Source organism: Thunnus albacares, chromosome 14, assembly GCF_914725855.1.
Source record: "Thunnus albacares chromosome 14, fThuAlb1.1, whole genome shotgun sequence".
NCBI classification, from domain to species: Eukaryota; Metazoa; Chordata; class Actinopteri; order Scombriformes; family Scombridae; genus Thunnus; species Thunnus albacares.
In genome coordinates, this window is record NC_058119.1 from 12,049,917 (window position 1) to 12,067,438 (window position 17,522).

Sequence of the window (17,522 nt, forward strand, 5' to 3'; positions counted from 1 at the left end):
GACAGTTTTTGCTGCCACTAATGTTGTTAAGTATAAAAATTGTAACACTTCCTCCAATCTCGTTCCTCATCCTGCCCAAACAGATTGACTGATGAAGCCTGTCTTGGGAAACTCAAATTGTGACTCTATATCCTTTGCACATCGGCAGCCCTGCGGCAACAAGAAGTAAACATTTTTTTTCAGATCCACATCTTTCCTTGCTGCCTTTTACTGTACATGCATAGATATACATATTTTATCCCAGATCTTGGTTGTATAAGAGAGTGTGAATGCCATGATTTATCATTCAATTCAATGTCAAAATATTCCAAGCCGATAAATGAACCATTCTACTGTTGAATCATAAAGGATCCTTAAATAACCATGCTATAGCTTCCACCTCACAGGCAGCAGCAGTAGCTGACTGCAGTGTAATATTCAAGTAAAGACTTACATTTAAAATGTACAGAGGTTTGCAGTGCTCTTCAGCCACTGAAGTCTTTTCTTGTGCAAAACAAGTATAAAATTTAGACAGATGAAAGTCCGGTCTTGCATATTGATTTACCAGCTTGCCATATAATATCACTAAAACACTATAAATACAAGGAATACTGTAGTATTGGTCAGTTGGCTGGTGCAACACTTTGGTCCAGACTGAAATATCAACTATTTCATGGATTGGTAAAAAATTTTGTATTAACAGTCGTGTTCCCAAATGAATCCTAATGACTTTGGTGATCCTCTCATTTCTCCTTTGCACTACTATGAGGTTAACATTTGTGGTTTTGAGTAAAATATCTTTCACTGATTTTTAACAAATTGCCTACATACAGTATTATCACACCATTGCCCTTTCTTACAGCTTACCTGTTTGAAACATGGTTTCAATCTCTCTCTTTTTTTCAACTGCGATAACACTGAGAGAGATCTCCCTTGCAGGATATAAACTAAAAAACAAGAAATAAATCACCTGCTGGGCCTGAGCAGAGGAATGCTTCAGATACACTGAGTTTAAAATGAAAAAGGGCATTGCCTTTATTCTTACCAGTGATGCTAATCAGCATTATTAGACCACATCATTCTTGGAGGAATGGAATATTTTATTACATACTGTACATAATGGCTTTTACATACTGGCCAGTTGCAATCTAGATACAGTTTTCAATGAGGAAGGACATTTGTGTGAAATGTCTGTGGATTAATAAATCATTCAATTGGAGTTCTGTCCAGCTGATTATTTTGGGGTTTCTGTTTTGGATTTAGTATAATCAGTGGAGGTAAGCTCATTGATTCATTGTCATATTTGGAAACTTTCAACTGAAAATCTCATTTACTTTCTTTCAGTAAAGCTTTTCTTTTGTTCTCACTCCCTAAAATAATTAGCTATAGCCTATAAAATGATTTATTTAAAATGCCACACTGCCGTTTTTTTTCTTAATAGAATAATATTCCTTTTCTATTTTGGGGGGTTTTGATATGCCCAGTCTTCTCAGACATTGTCTGTATCCTCATAAATTGGCAGCAAATAAAGTACTTCATTTTATTTTTTATCTCATACTGTATCATCATATAAATGAATATTTTCAGCTCTGAAACTTTGAGCTGAAAAGTTTTCAAAGAGGTGACCTCAAAACTCTTCTCAACCAGCAAATCATTCCATTAGAAAAGATAAATAATGGAGAAATGGGTCTTTGTAGGGATTTTTTTTTTCCTGCATTCTGTCAAGCTCCCACAATCTGAATTACATCTTCCTTATTCAATATGGCATCCTAACGGCACTGAAAGTCATATCCTGTATCTAGTGATAAGACTGTTTTGTACTATACAGCCCCTTATGATGCTCCCTTGATTTTGGTCAACGATCTGCTTTTTGCATTCTTTGATAGAGATTAAATGGAAGAATGATGCAGTGTGACAGGAAAAGGCAGTCCTAGTTCACTACACACCAAATGGATAGATACGTTATCAAAGATAGAAGCAAAGTTCATGAAAAAAGGACAGATTTACATTTCCTGTCTTGGGGACAAAAGGAGTTTGTTTTTGTTCCTATAACACTGTGATGATTGTATATTCATAGTTTCTTCCTCTTGGATCCAGTCAGTCTGTTTATATTTAGGACCACATTTGATACAGATGTAGTTAACATTTACAGTATATGTTAACATTAAACATGAATGTCAAAACTAACAAGGTTATAATACAGAAAAACAATGATGAATTATTCATAAAACTGACTAGATGTGTACATGTCCCGGAAATTATGTGTGTTTAATGGAGTCAATCACACCAGGCAGCTCCTTGGACCTTGTGGGGTTTTCATCTGCATACATTGGTTCATATTTCCCCTCTCTACTCAATTCTACTCTGTTTTTCTGAAGGCGAGTCATACCTCAGAGGATATGAAAAGTAGCTATATGTGAAAATTGCTTTTTGACAGAAGTAGAACTTTTCGAAGTGGGGTTTAGCCCTTAAATGAACTTGTTTGGAAAGTTAGTTTCATCATGTATTCTTTATGTAAAGCAGGCACACTATACAGCATCTTTAGAAATTTACTGTCCGTTTTTAAAGCATCTTATTCCAGTTCCTGTAACCTTTTCTACATATATTTATGTAGACGGTAATTTACACCCAACAGATAATTTTCCTCCTGAAATAATCTTTTTTTAAAATAATATTGTCATATATTTCATGGTGGAACAAACTGTTTCTCTATTTCATGCTTTTTATATATAATAAGCAAACAATATACTTCAAGAAAATGTCAGATTATGATGTTAAAGTTTCCTATCTTGTCTTCAAGGCTTTATAATTTATTCCAACAATACAATAGGCATTTGTGCACAGCAGCACAGGTGTTACTAATAACATTAACGATGGTTTCGTTCCATTCAATTGTGCCAGACAGTGAGCCAGCATGCACAATACCAGGACCCTGAAACTGAATTCAACCATCAATAATTATATTATTTAGGATACACCTGTGCTTTTACCATAACATGTCAAAATGTCTGTGAAAAAGGTCTATAAGGCAATCAAAGGGTACTGTTACTGTATGTCAGTTCAAACACTATTAATTTACAGTATGTGATTGTTTTTTATGTTTGGTAAGAGAATAGACTGTAAAAATCCTGTAAAAAAGCTTTGAGTTTGCATTTTGAGGGTTTCTATCTTGGATATATTTGGAGCTGGAAGTGGCCATATTTGGATAAAAGGGTGGAGCTGATAGCTAGCTGCTAGCTTGGTTAGCACAGTGCATTTACAGTCTATGGTTAACTTGGATAGTGCTAATGTTAATGCAAATTTTTGCTAGCAAAAAACAGGCTTATAACCATTAAAACAAAATGTACTTACTAAGAGAACTGAACATCTGACTCCTTAGAGGGTCTTCTAGGACAACAAACACTGAACACGACTAAATGTTACAATTCACTGTCATGAACTGGAAACACACTGAAATGTCAACAGCTATAGCTAAACCTATACTCTGTGAGTCTGGGGTTACACCATGGTTGTCATTGTGGTAGCAAGTTGCCTGTGACGGCACCCACCTGTCACTCAAAGCGGCCATATGCATAACTTTAAGCCTTAATAAAATTTAAACGGGTGAGTTATATAAAAATTCACTCGTACGGTTGTCATGAAAGGAGAAATTAGCTATAGAGACCCAAACTGTTTTTTGTACCAGGGTGTAAACAAGTTTATTTCCGCTGTAAAGTTGGGCATTTTAACATGGGGGTCTATTTGGATTGACTCGCTTTTGGAGCCAGCCTCAAGTGGCCAGTCAAGGAACTGCAGTTTTTGGCACTTCTGCGTTGGCTTCATTTTTCAGCAACATCTTTGATCATACATGCTGCTAATGAAGTTAAGTTCTATCTGTCAAATTTCACTCCTGTCAGCTGTAATAGAGGTGTCATTTGACAGTCAGTTCAAATGTCAAAAGAGTTGATTTAACTCAGGATTTAGGCCTACTACTGATATTTACAAGCTTTCAGGGACATCTCAGTGAGATGCTGAATCACTACTGAGTCAGATTACCTTATCTTCATTAGAGGTTATAAAAAGAAAACATTTAACTTTAAATTAACAGATTGCCTGATATAATATGAAGGGGCACCACCCCTACAAATAATATTAAGTGAGACACATTCCTATGTCTTGCATTTTGTACGGTCTTTAACTCTGAATACTAATGGAGACATTTGTCACAATGATCATTCTGCTCCACGCTTGATGATGCGGGTGTTGACACTCTCCATAGTGCTGAGGCTGTAGAAGCAGGAAGTCAGGACAAATCTTCAATCTCGTGTTAGAAACAAACGTGCTGCAAAGCAGTCCCTCTCTGTGTAATAAACAGCATATTTTTCAGAGAGATCACTTATGGTTGTGCGAATTAACATCTTTTTCCTTCTCTGGTGTGTTCAGACTGATGCAAATTTTAGTAGCAGTGTGAATGCACATAAAATCAATGCACAGATGCAAGTAGACACAAAGACATAGCCATCATGCAAATTGAAAATGTCTCAGTTTGAGTGATGTACTCTCACCAGTGGTGGCTGGTGACTCAAAAAACTAGGGAGGACAGGAGGAAAACCAACATGGAATCTTACAACAAACTGCATCAAACTATATCATTGTCCCCCAACTGATGAAATCGGAGGGGTGAGGGGCAATTTTATATGCCAAAAAACAATTTGCTTCCAAAAAACAAAAACCCCTGAGTGGTGAAAAGGCTGCTTCTTTAAAGACATTTAGCATATACATATTTCTAAACAAAGAAGTGCTCATTTTAGCCATGGAGTGGTTCAGATGTGTCATTTTACCAATAAAGTGAAATTCAAATGTATAGTATTGTTCTATTGTGACAACAGATTCATGTTCTCATCAAAAATTGACAACATATCAAATGATTTACACGTGTTTCCTATGTATTTTCTTAGTATACAGAAATATATAAAGTACTACAAAGCTTATAATGTGATACAGGTACAGATCAGTGCTGAATACTTTAAGCTTATTACTCAATAGACGACTCAGCTTAAAAACGAACTGAAGAAATTGTCACAAGCAAGCAGCCAGACCTCCTGCAGTCACAACAACAGGTGACTGAACAACCACTCAATTAAAAACGGGATCAATTCCACATGAATGAGTGAGTCCAGACAGCTCACTGTAACTTCAACAAGCAAACTACCCACAACACATTATATGATCTCTGCTGCATTCTTGTTAAGGAGATAAAGTCACAAAACAGCCACAGAGAGACATTTAACCATCAGAGATGAAATTAGCGACCAAAGAGACAGAGAGAGAGAAGCTGTATCTGTCTCACATTATCTGATGTCTTCTTCTTTCTATCATGGAGATGAAGTATGCTTAACAGTCCAGATAATTTCTCCTGTTAGCTTAACAACAGTCCTTAATAGTCCTTCCATGGAAGTATAAAGAGTCCTTCAGGCTGCTACAACAAGCCAACTGTTGCGTTGGCTAACGCAAGGAGCTATCTATTGCTTGTTATCTACTGCTGCTACTCTGCCTTACAGTGGAGAGAATTGAAGATGAAATCTGGAAACTATCATTGGACCAACGCGATGTCAATATCACATTCTGGTTGTTGATTGGTTAAGGAGGATGGCCTCCCTTGGAGTGTCATTTTATGTGTCTTGGCCAATCATAGATTAGCATGAAAAAAAAAGTACATTAAATCGATGTAAGAGATCTCGCTCTGCGGAGGACAGCAGGCACCCGTCCTCCACTGCCCCCCACCACCACTTCACACAGACTGCTCTTTCTCCTCCTGCCCTGCAGGTGTCGCTGTTGAAGCATTTTAACCAGAATTTCAATAGTGGAATTTTTCCAAAGAAGAGAGAAAAATATTTTATAAATGATACTGAGATTTGGTAATAGTTAATTTCAACCAAATATTCTTTTTTATATTTTGATCTCCCTCTTGCCTCTCAAAAAATAGAGGTGGAGCAACCTCCTCTGCCTCTATGGACCAGCCTCCACTGACTCTCACATATGACTCCAATTCATGAACATACAGAGACAAGAAAAAAAAGGAGAGGAGGAGCAATCTGGAGGAAAATAAAAGTAGTTCCTAGTAAGTTTTAAGATATTCAGAGTTTGAGGCTGAGCTGTCAAAGCATGCACACAGACACACTCCATATACACACAGATAGTGTCTACTGTAGTAGCTAGGAATGTGTGGAAAGTTGGGGCATCAGGTGTTTGGTGTGAATAAACACAGACTGGAATCCAGCAGTGGAGGAGAAAACTTGCTTACGATCAGTCTCAACACACCTTAAATAGAAGAGGCCACAACTGCCACAAAACCTCTTAGAGAGCAGTTCAATATAGATGCTTGAGTGCACAAACCATGTGATGACACTTACTGTTTTTTGTTCTTTTTTGAGAACTTGTTACATAATATATAGAGTTGTAATGAGGAAAGTGTGTGCTTACGGTATTATATTATGATATCATTAATAATAGTGTTGAAACAGACTGTATCAAGGCATAAAAGGAAAAAAAATCCATAGATCCCCGACAAAAAGGGAGAGGGATTTTCCATTGAGGGGGAGCATTGGGGCAAACAGTGCCACGCTGGTAGAATTTACACTACTGTTCAAATAAGATTTATTATTTATTCTTCCTTTAATGTCAGAACCCAATTCAATATAAAGACAGTGCGCATTTCTGACCGTTTGACTGAACTGGCATATCTTATTCATCAAAGTTCCTCTTGTTTAGCTTTGTTATTAGGTGGTTGCAGCTCCTCATTCAGAACCAACCTTTGTGTTTTTCTGGTGGGTCCGTTGGGTTTTTCTTTCATAAAGCCTTTTTGTAATGCACAGTGCTTAAGGGAATTACAGTGTTCGCTCTTTATACCGTGCACAACCCTGCCCAGTGTGTGCTCATACAGAAGGCAGTATAGAAGTGTTCACATGACAGAAAGAAGTTACACGCTGATTTTAAAAAAGTGCATGAATTATTTTCTTTTGCAATTTTTAGTTACAGCACCTGATTGCAGCAGCTCTTTATTAGAATTTTTAGAAGTCTACATATGGTACTTTGCTACAGTATAGCAGTGGATAAAAGCTTCCCTTTCTGCAATAAAATCTACATTAATGTTAACGTGCACAGAAATTACACTTAAGCAATTGTTTGTGTGTTTCTTTTGTGCTCATTTCCAAATTTTGTGTGATTGCATATCATATGTGTGTCAATTTTAAATCTATTAAAGCCAAAATTTGCTCTGGATAAGTTACCTGTAAATAACTGTGACACTTCTACTCAAGAATAAAGACACATCTCCTACATTATTATAGAGAATCAGTACCTGCGGCTCCTATACCTCGAGCATATGTGCCACATCTGACATTTATACATTCACAGGTGTTATGGATATCCTCACTTATACATGTTTATCTCCTTAGGGAAACAAATGAGCTTGCTGATAAGTTGTGCGCCGCAGCCTCCATGTGCTGGATTTTCCCGACAGTCGCTTTCATGTTGCTGACACTTGCTTAGGCTCTGTACAGCTGTGATCAAATTAGCACATCAGAAACTTTCCTTAGGGTCTCGGAAAGCTCAATAAACTGTTCCTGGGTGTATTCAACAATTCTGTTATTGATTCTAGGCTTCAATTTGTTTTCAAGGCAACCATTTTAACATGCAGATGTGTCTAACAAGATAACTACTAAATCAAAGTGCCAATATCTTATAAAAGATAAAAGCAGGATATAAACTAAATAAATGTAGTGTGGCCTAACTGTGGCACAGCTGTTTTATAATTTACTGTAACCCATGTCTCCCTGAATGCTATGTGAATGCTTTAATAAAAGAATACAAGACCTGTCTGTATATCATCTTTTGTATAGTACAGTGATCTCGGAAGCTAAATCAGCTCTTGTAGGTCTTCGTCTGGCATAGGCAGGCTTTATGTATACTGTCAGTAGCTTATCATTAAGTTCACTTTACAAAAAAAATCTCTACTTTAGCATAAGCAGCTGGCACTCATGCACTGTGTCTTAGTTTAAAACTATTATTATGACATAAAGTGAGTATTTCTGACCTGACTTATGACAAAAACATAAAGATACTTGACAGGAAATAGATATGTTTGGAGTTTTTGTCTTTGACACAACTGTTAAAAGCATCTTTATCTGTAACATCTGCTCAAAGCTGTAAATATATATATGTTAGGAGAACTAAATGTGTAGTGATTCATCTCTGACAACTTGCATTCATCCCAAGGTCACCTCTGTTAGTCTCTAATAGATTGCCTTGTCCTGATCTGTCGCTGGTGGTTACATTTACACGGTTGCATTTGTATTTTCTGTTTTCTGTTAACTTCTCAGTTAAGTTAAGGGTCGAGGCACAAATTCTAAAGGAGACCTAAAGTGGATGTTTTTGTCTTGCATTATGTCCCTTTTTTGCCAAGTGTTGACTTTACTTTGCATCCCTCTGGTACCAGCAGACTATTAAAAAGAGATTAAATTCCTGGGTCGCTGCAGCCAGTCTGTGAACTGAGCAGATCTCTTCATGACCTTTTTTGGCTTCATTTTGATGGCAGCCATTAGAGTGGACTTGAAGGCAGCCGCTTCTTTCAAGGCTGCCAGCAGTGAGCTAACTCTGCTTTGCCAACTTCATGCCATGTGGCATTGTGCCTCCGTCATCTTCTCAGACAATGATTGTCCTATTCTTTAAACATGCTGTAAGGGGTACCACTAGTGGGTCCTGGACGATGCAATAATATGCAGAAAGATCTGAAATTGTCAGAGCTGATTACTGCAGGGGAATTTAAGTCAATTTTAAAGGATTGAGAAAATAGTACTCTTGGTAATTGTGATTGCTCCTTAATTTTCACTGATATCGTTTTAGAAAATTATACCTGTTTATGCATCATAACTGGATTTTTGTCCTTGACCTTGTATTGCATATTAACTGGATAATTTGTTTACTCATTTGTAGTGTGTGATAGTTGTATTGTATTTGTCTGTTTGTATTGTTTGTGTTCATTGTTGTAACAATGTTTATACTGCTCTCTTGGCCAGGTCACATTTGGAAAAGAGATTTTAATCTTAATGAGACTTTTACCTGGTTAAATAAAAAATATATACTTGTGATGTTTGTCGTATTTTCCCAGCATATGATTTCACATGATTGTACTTGTATAAGTGGAGTGAAAATAAACATCTTGAATCTTGAATAATTTTTGTTGACACTGACTGTGTCATTGAACACAACTCTATAGCACTATTGAGGCTATAATTTGTGGCGTTCTTGTATTTGCTTGTGTTGTGTTGGTGTATTGTACTGTACAAAAAATGTCTGAAACTGACAAAAAACTGTGCACCTGCACATATAGGATTAAATTTGTGTCACAACAACTGAACAAAATCTCCCCTTAATGTAAAAATTACAAAAATTACGTTGAAGGTGAATAAAAATGAGTTGAAACTAAAAGAAATTACCTCAAAAGCAAAACAGTACAAGAGTGAAACATTTGATAACAGTATTCTCACTTTTCTGAAAAATTCAGCAGTGAAATTGGAAAAAGTGACCAAAAACAAGAAATCCTGATCAGTGAAAGAAAAGTGTTCAAATGTTTCACTCTTGTATAATTTTATTGTAAGTTTTGCCTTTAAGGTCATTTTTTGGTTTCAATTTGTTTTTATCCACTTTCAATTAATTTATCTATTTTTTGTTCAATTTTGGGAGATTTTGTTAAATTATTATGACACAAATTTAATCCCATACAAGCAGGCATTACACTGTTTTATCTGCACAGTAACAAACCTATCTGAGAGCTCCGTTCACCATGGTATTAGCAGCTATAAGATGCAATTTGCATCCCTTTCACTGAGTGTAAAGAAGACTTGTTCACTGGCTGAGGAGACGAGAAAGGCACAGTGCCACATGGCTCGCAGTTGGCTACGTGAAGAGTGTCAGACCACTGTTGGCAGCCTTGGAGGAGGCAGCTGTCTTCCAGTCACTTAGGGAACAAAAGTTCCGTCCAGATGTTCGGCGCTTATAGCTCGGTCTGAATTAAAGAAATTTGAATATGAATTGAGTAAGCTGCTATAATTGTTTGTAAGTTGGTTCATTTCAATAATTGTTACATTCAAATCCAAGTGTTTGCTTTCAGTTTGAAATTGCTACATTCAAGAAATTTAAATTCAGCTGCTGAGTGTAAGCCTGAGAAATTCATATCTATGCAGTTCAAATTCAATCTGTGCTCACACTGATCTCTGTTCAAATTGAATGTGTCATAGCACATCAGATCATATAAACAGACAGAATATAATTCAAACAGACAGCAGTTTAATACTGAATTTTATGGCTACTGTGCACGGAAGCGATTCATCTATATACAGAGCACCAGGATATAATACACTTGAGAATTTTAATTAGTGGAGTCTGAATGGGCTTGAATCCTACAAAAAAAATTCAATTATTGTATTTCACTATATTTTCACACTAGATTTGTTCATATGGATCAAATGCTTAATAAATCAATCCAACTTTCATCTTGTGCGTACATTTTTTTTTTTATCAACAAAGCATTTTCTATTTTTGATGTGGTTTCTACAGAAAGAATAATCAGTCATTGTTGAAGATTAATTACAATTTCATTCAATATTGAAGGAAAATATTGATAAGATCAAAGAATGTGAGAGAAATTAATAGAAATTAAAGCCTATCTAGAACATTTATGGTTCATAGCAAATAATAATGAACAAATTACAAAGCAAATGAGAAAAGATCTTCTCACTCTCAAAAATGTATGATTTATCTTAAAGGAAAGGTTTTGCCTTTGAGAACAGGAGGATCATGAAACTATTAACATTTAATTTACATTACATTTAAAAACCCACACTGTTGCAATATGTAATCAGTTTGTCATGTGCATGGTAGGTTTTGTATCTAAATGCCCCCTTTACTTAATTTAGTTACTTACTACTTTTCCCAGGATGCTTTGAAACAGCCCCCAGAATGCACATGAACTACAGTATATGGCATCATGCCCTAGGTTATCTGTGTGGGTGGGGATTGTAACAGAGATAGCGAAAACATACTGTAAAAGAGCAAGTAAAGGAAGCAAGACTGTGCCCTGAGATTAAACACATCATAACCTGTGGCACTACAGTTTAATGTTTGTGGTTACTGTTTTAATTTAGTGTCTCTTCCTCTTCAACAAAAGATTTCTTCCTGCATGATTACTGGCACAAATTGGTCATGCTGGTCGAAAATAGGTTTTTCTTCTGAAACCTGGCATTTGCCAATCACAGTCGAAAACATTTTTTTTCCAGATTAAACTCCATTGTTTATGGACAGTATCCTTGCGTGAGATACCATCTATGTTTGGCTACTTATGTTCGCGGATAAGAAAACAACAAAGCAGACCAGAAGATAACAGGAAATCATTTTAAGACAAACAGGAAAACAAATGTATAGACTTTATTTTTTCTTGATCTTTTAAGGAGGCAAGTACACAACATGTCTAAATCTGTGTTTTTTTTAGAGCCAGAATTATATTTAACATAATATAGGATGCTAGGGTAACGAGAGAAGGCTTGGTTTATATGGTATGTTTGTATAATGATGGGTGAATCATGAGCTAAAAGTATCCACTCAGCAGGTCATCTGTCAGGGTTGCTGATTGTACCAGCTGGCCCGTTCTGGCTGCCAGGGGTACAGGCAGGTTAGAGGGTGGGCCTCCCACAATCATGGTTCTCCTTTCTATATCAGGGACTGGAAACACAGCCAAGCCTCAAGTTGTGGTGTGCCGTCCTCCAGAACAACAGCATAACTGATCCAAAAAACAACAGAAGGAAAGGAGGAGCAGATTGCCCACGCAGCCATTCATGTCCAGCACATTACTGCAGGTCCCGAGTTCAAACTGGGTCAAGGATGAAATATCAGAATTACCGAGGCTATAAGATCAAAGGTGTGCAAGCGTGTGTTTGTGTGTTTGTGTGTGTATATTAGCCAGTAATGGTATTTTTTGGTCAGTAAAAATGAAAGTTGAGATTCTAAAAAAAATTGAAAGCCTCCTGGACCTTACTGGCAGGAAGAAGATGAGTGTGTTTATAGGTTTCACCTGAATGGTTATCTGTGAATTTGTCCCGAAACAATCCCTGTTATCAGCATGTGTGACACAGCAGGACTAAAGAAAAGAGTGCATGACTTTCTGTTGTCCTAAACAAAGTTTGCTGTTAAAGAGAAAAATAGGTCAAAGAGAGAAACAACTTTTTTACAATGAAATGTTCACTTTTCCTGTCATTTTTATTGTAATATCAACCTAACGCTGCATGGTGTGTACTATTGTAGCCTGTGATATTAGCTGAGATTTAACAGTGGACAAAGCATCTGTCCTTCCTAATGAGAAAATACTAAAAGCTACTCCACGAGATATTTAATTTAAAATAGACCCTTCTGTCAGTAGAAAAGAGTGCTCCATTCCCCTCTAAGTGAGACCATTTCACCTAATGAAAGTCTGGTTTCAAGTACAATTATTCATTCACTGGCAGGGGTGAATCAAAACATAAAAAAAATATTTCATCAAATACACTCTAAAATAGTGGTTAATGAGCAGTGTGTCAAGAGAAAGCTGGACTCAAGAAATCTGAGATCCTTTGTGTCTCTTTGATTTTTATTGAGTGTTGAAATGGAAATTTATAATCTTATGTTATTGTCTTGAGATTATGTTATACTGCCTTTATAGCCAAAAGCACATTGTAAGACTTTGTGCTTTCTGCTTCCCGTGTGAAAATGTTCCCAACAGGTACCATCAAAGGTGAGCTGTGAGACTTGGTCACCGTAACTTTTGCTTCTCATTAGACAGAAGGCAGAGAGGGAAAGTTCTCAGGGAGGAAAGGCAGATAAGGATTCAGCTTTCAACTCTTAATTCTCAGAAGACGAAAAGAAATGCCCTAGAGAGATGGTGAATTAATTAAAAGAAACCTATTAGGGTGACTAATATGGGATGATTGTGACGCACGCGGCACGACACTGAACTTTTACAGTCTCTCTTTCAGTCTAACAAACTTGGAGATCTGCATTTGCAAATGTGAACTTTGTTTATTGCAATAAAACTGTAAAAGACAACTTGTTCTCTGTGAATTCATCTTTAAATTTCTGCCACAGTGTGCTATGTGCAGTTTAATAATAAACTGGGTGCTGAAGTTGAGGTTTTAGTATGTAGCCTTTGTGTTTTGTTATTTTCTCAGTTTGTCCTGTTTTAAAGAGCATGTCTCTTTCACCTTAGGATACCTTTTTGTGTAGTGTCATGGGCTTAAAACCAAAAAACTGTTGTTTTTTTTTACATTTCTGTTTGTGTACAGATTTAACAAACAGGATACATTGTGTTAACTTAACACAGGTGCTGTTTTTTTAACTTTGGAGAGATTCATGCTACTTGTTTCCCTTGCTTCCAGTCTTTATGCTAAGCTAGGCTTATAGTCACCCAGCTCGTTTCACACTTACCAGACAGACAAAAGACTTATATTGATCTTCTCATCTAAATTGGAAAGAAAGCAAACAAATGTTGTCCCAAAATGTTGATATCTTTGAACCTGCATCAATTGATATTTTGGCCACTTGGGGACAGCAGCGAGCTATAAATACAACTTTGCCATATTATCATCTTATGATGCTGATATGGCAAACATGTTAGCTACAGTCACCTATTTACACATTCGGCAGACATGCAGAAACAGTATTTGGCATCCGAACGAATTTCAAGAGCAATATTCACTCTTCTTTTAGCCTTGTGTTGGTCCTCACAGGCTCCTCAGCTGATAAATGCTTCACTTTGTTCACCAGTTAGTCACTAACTTTGTCTGTGTACCATTTGCTCCACTGTTAAAATAAAAATATGATCAATAAAGCTTTAAGTCAAAATCATCATCATGCACTCTTATTAGTGCAACTAGGCCTATGTCTACTCACGATGAAGGGCAAGAAATGGAAAATAGTGAATGTACAACATGTAAGTGAATGTACTTCATTTCTCAGTGATATTCAAAAAGATTCAGAAATTAATTCTCATTGTAACGAGGTTAACCTAAAACACTATCAAGTCAAAATTACATCTTGAAAGCAGAAGTCACAGCCAAATCCAACACTTTGAAGGAGGGCATGATTGTGTCCAAAAGTAAGGCTCTAATTTTCCAAGATAATTACCCGCCCTGAGACATTTTCTGGAAGATTTAAGGGCTGACAATTAACTTTGTGATGTAACCTCTCCCTTCATTAGCTTTAGTATCTAAGGATTTTCTCAACAGATAATTTAAAGAAATAGAATATTCATGTCGAGCACTTTCTAGGTAAAATCAGTGAAATCAGTGTGACGATTGGGGAGGCTGGAGTTTATTTTGGCAGCATACCTCTGCATCCCAGCAGTGCCCGGGGTGAGAAGCCAAGCAGTCAGCTGTGAGGGGAGCCCAGGTAAAAACTGCAGATGCATCATTAATTTATCCCAGTTTAGGTTGTGGCAGAGAGTTCAAAGCTTGCGTTTTTGTATCTCTGTGTGTGTCCCCTGTCTTCCCTCTGGTCCTGACCAGCCCGGCCTTTTGGACACGTGGAGGCAGGTGGAGTAGCAGGTCAGAATAGAAGAGAAAGCAGCATGGATGCTGCCAGTCACACAGGGCCCAGAAGACTGAGAGCCAGGCCCTGCAGGACCAGCTGGCAGATGGCTGCCTCAAGATAATGACCAGGTGACATCTGCAGAGTGAACAACCCATCAGGCTAACAGACTCACCTTTACCCACCAGGGAAGCTGCCCGTTCTCAACCTCCCCTTCCTTTTTCTACAATTCCCTCAGGTTACACCCACAAACCAAGAACTATAACAGTTTATTGATTTACCAAGTTTCTCAACTCCCCGAAAAAGAGGTGTGAGAATGTCTTGAAAAAAAACATAAACAGATTTTATGTGGGTGTTTGAATTTATTTATTTTTTATTCACTAGAGATTCAGTTACTGCCTTCATCAATGCCAAAGAACTGGGAGTAAATTTGTCTCTGAACATTTTTTTCCTGTGATTCTAACCAAAAAAACCTTAAGACACCAAATCATTGTCAGAAAAACCATATGGCTAAGTCATAACGTCATGCACAATCACACATTTTTTATTTGGCCCACCATGTTGCTATTGACAAGTAATTTTGAAAAGGCAAGGCTTGCACCTTGTCTAAAGGATCTAACTCACACACAATGACTACGTGATGCTGTGCACAAAGGTCATCTTTTGACAGTGCTGAGATCATGAAAAGGTCAGATTCCTTGTGCCATTTGGAAAAGAGGCAGTGTGATATCAACCTGCCAATATACTTTAAGCATGTCTTTTTCATCTGAGTGTTAACACCATACATTGTTTACTAAATAGTTTGCTGTGGCTTTATGACTGCTGGCAAACTGATGTCAGGGGTGAAGTTAAGAAAAAACTTTGGAGTCTGAAGGAAAGAAGTAGCAGCAGTGTTGAAGGAAAATGATTTGGAAAATAGCAGCTGCAACAGCTGTGCACGCGAAGTGAAAATGAAACATGTGGTTTCTGTGTTTCGTATTCTAGTGTTGAACAAACAGGATAGTAAGTAAACATTGCGTGTGGTGAGCCAGAAAGACGAGTTCTGAGGAGTTTTGGGCCCTTGGGGAGACACCTTCAGTAACCTGCGTACAACATGGGTTTAGTGCAAGACTGTGGAATATTGGCCATTTATGAAGCCAAATATACCTGAATAAATGGGATAAAATAATAATGTGCATAATGGAAATGTGCCTCTTTTGATTTGGCAGAATATGAACCTCAATTTAAAATCAATTAGAGTCACTCTCTTAACTTGCAGAGGCAGTACATACAGTATAACGAACATTAGAACAAAGTGTAATAGAGGAAAATGGTCTGCATACTAAACACAGTGATCACTTATTGCTATATATTATTTTGTCACATGCATACAAATACATGTGGTTTGTTAAATATGAGACTATTGCATAGATTAAACAGAAAATAGTGAATAATATCTACAACATGTACTTAGGGTTTAATTAAGTTAACTTTGACTTAGCATCATTGGACTGTCTGCCATGATGCACACATTTTATAGTTGTACAGTTTCACATATGTGCTGGTTTTCATTGAAACAATGAGGCTTTGTCTTTCTGGATGTTTTTTTTTATATTTTAGAGATTAGGTTAGGTTGTCTACTTAGTATGAATATTTATTTTTATAGCTTTTTTAATCCTTAAACGCCTCGCTATTTTGAAGTATCAAAATGCTAAAGGATAAATCATATAGGCCTGCATTAAACTATTGCCTTGTTTTTCTTTAACTGTCAGCCATCAGTCTGATGTAGTGAATGCTTTACATATCAGCTAAATGGTAGACAGTGAACTCATACATAAAATGGAAGAAGCCATCATCCCTCACATATCTCAGCCAATTAAACCCATCTGCAGGCCAAATTGGTGACAATGAGATCTTGCGACTGCATTCAAATGATGATGGATTATGTAGGGTTTCTTTGCATCAATAACGCCAGGGCAGCCAGTTGAATATAAATGACTCAGTGAATACAACGCATACTGTACTGCTGATCAGCAAGATAAAGATGTATGTTGAAAGAGCAATGTATTTATTTGCTTTGAAAATAGTTTTGTAGAGGATAGTAAAAGAGCGCTTTCTTACATATGTTCATTTGGAGGAATGTGTGCTGTTTTTCAGCAAAGGAAACAGTAGAAGATATAATGTCTTATATGCAAAATGTCATAGGTGTTATTTGTTTGGAGCCAATTATGGGTAAGGAAATATCTCTTGAAATAGTTCCTTCCAAATACCAACATGCATTACTGAGTAGTAGTTGAGCCTAATAAACGTGTTGTTTTTTTTTAAAGATTCTAATCAATATCAGTAGGATATAGCTTAATTGTTTTCAGAGTTATCTGGCTTACTCCCTAATCCTGCTTTTTCTTTTCCTGCATTTATAGCTGCTGAGTGTTATTATTGATCAAAATATCCATAGAATCTCAGTGTCCATTTTCTGTCCAGTCGGTCAAGAGCTCTGTTCATCACCTTGCAGTGTTTTTGTGCCAATAACTTTCAAACTGTGAAGAAACACTAAATGATTTTCTCTCTCAAAGTCTCCACAAGCTTCCCTAAGCTCCTCTAGCTTATGCACACTGCTTAGGATGCATTCTCAAGTAGTTAACCCACTTTCTGAAGTTCCTTCTAGACAAAACGCACTTCTGGGGTTTCACTGACTTTTGTGTTCCAGCGTAGCTTCTCGAGACTGGCGGATAACAGCTTAAAGTCTCAGACAATGCACACAATATTTACATAAACATCTGTGGTCACCTCAGAGAATGGTCATGGTTGGATGGGCTGCTTTAGTTGTGATGAAGCTGTAATTAGAGGTTTTCCCAAGCAGGGAGCTTTATGGAACAAACAGGGCTGTATATAAAAAAAATATCACATTCGAATAACTCAGACAAAGTTTGTATTCATGTAAGAATAGCGTCAACCCATGAATACCCAAACAT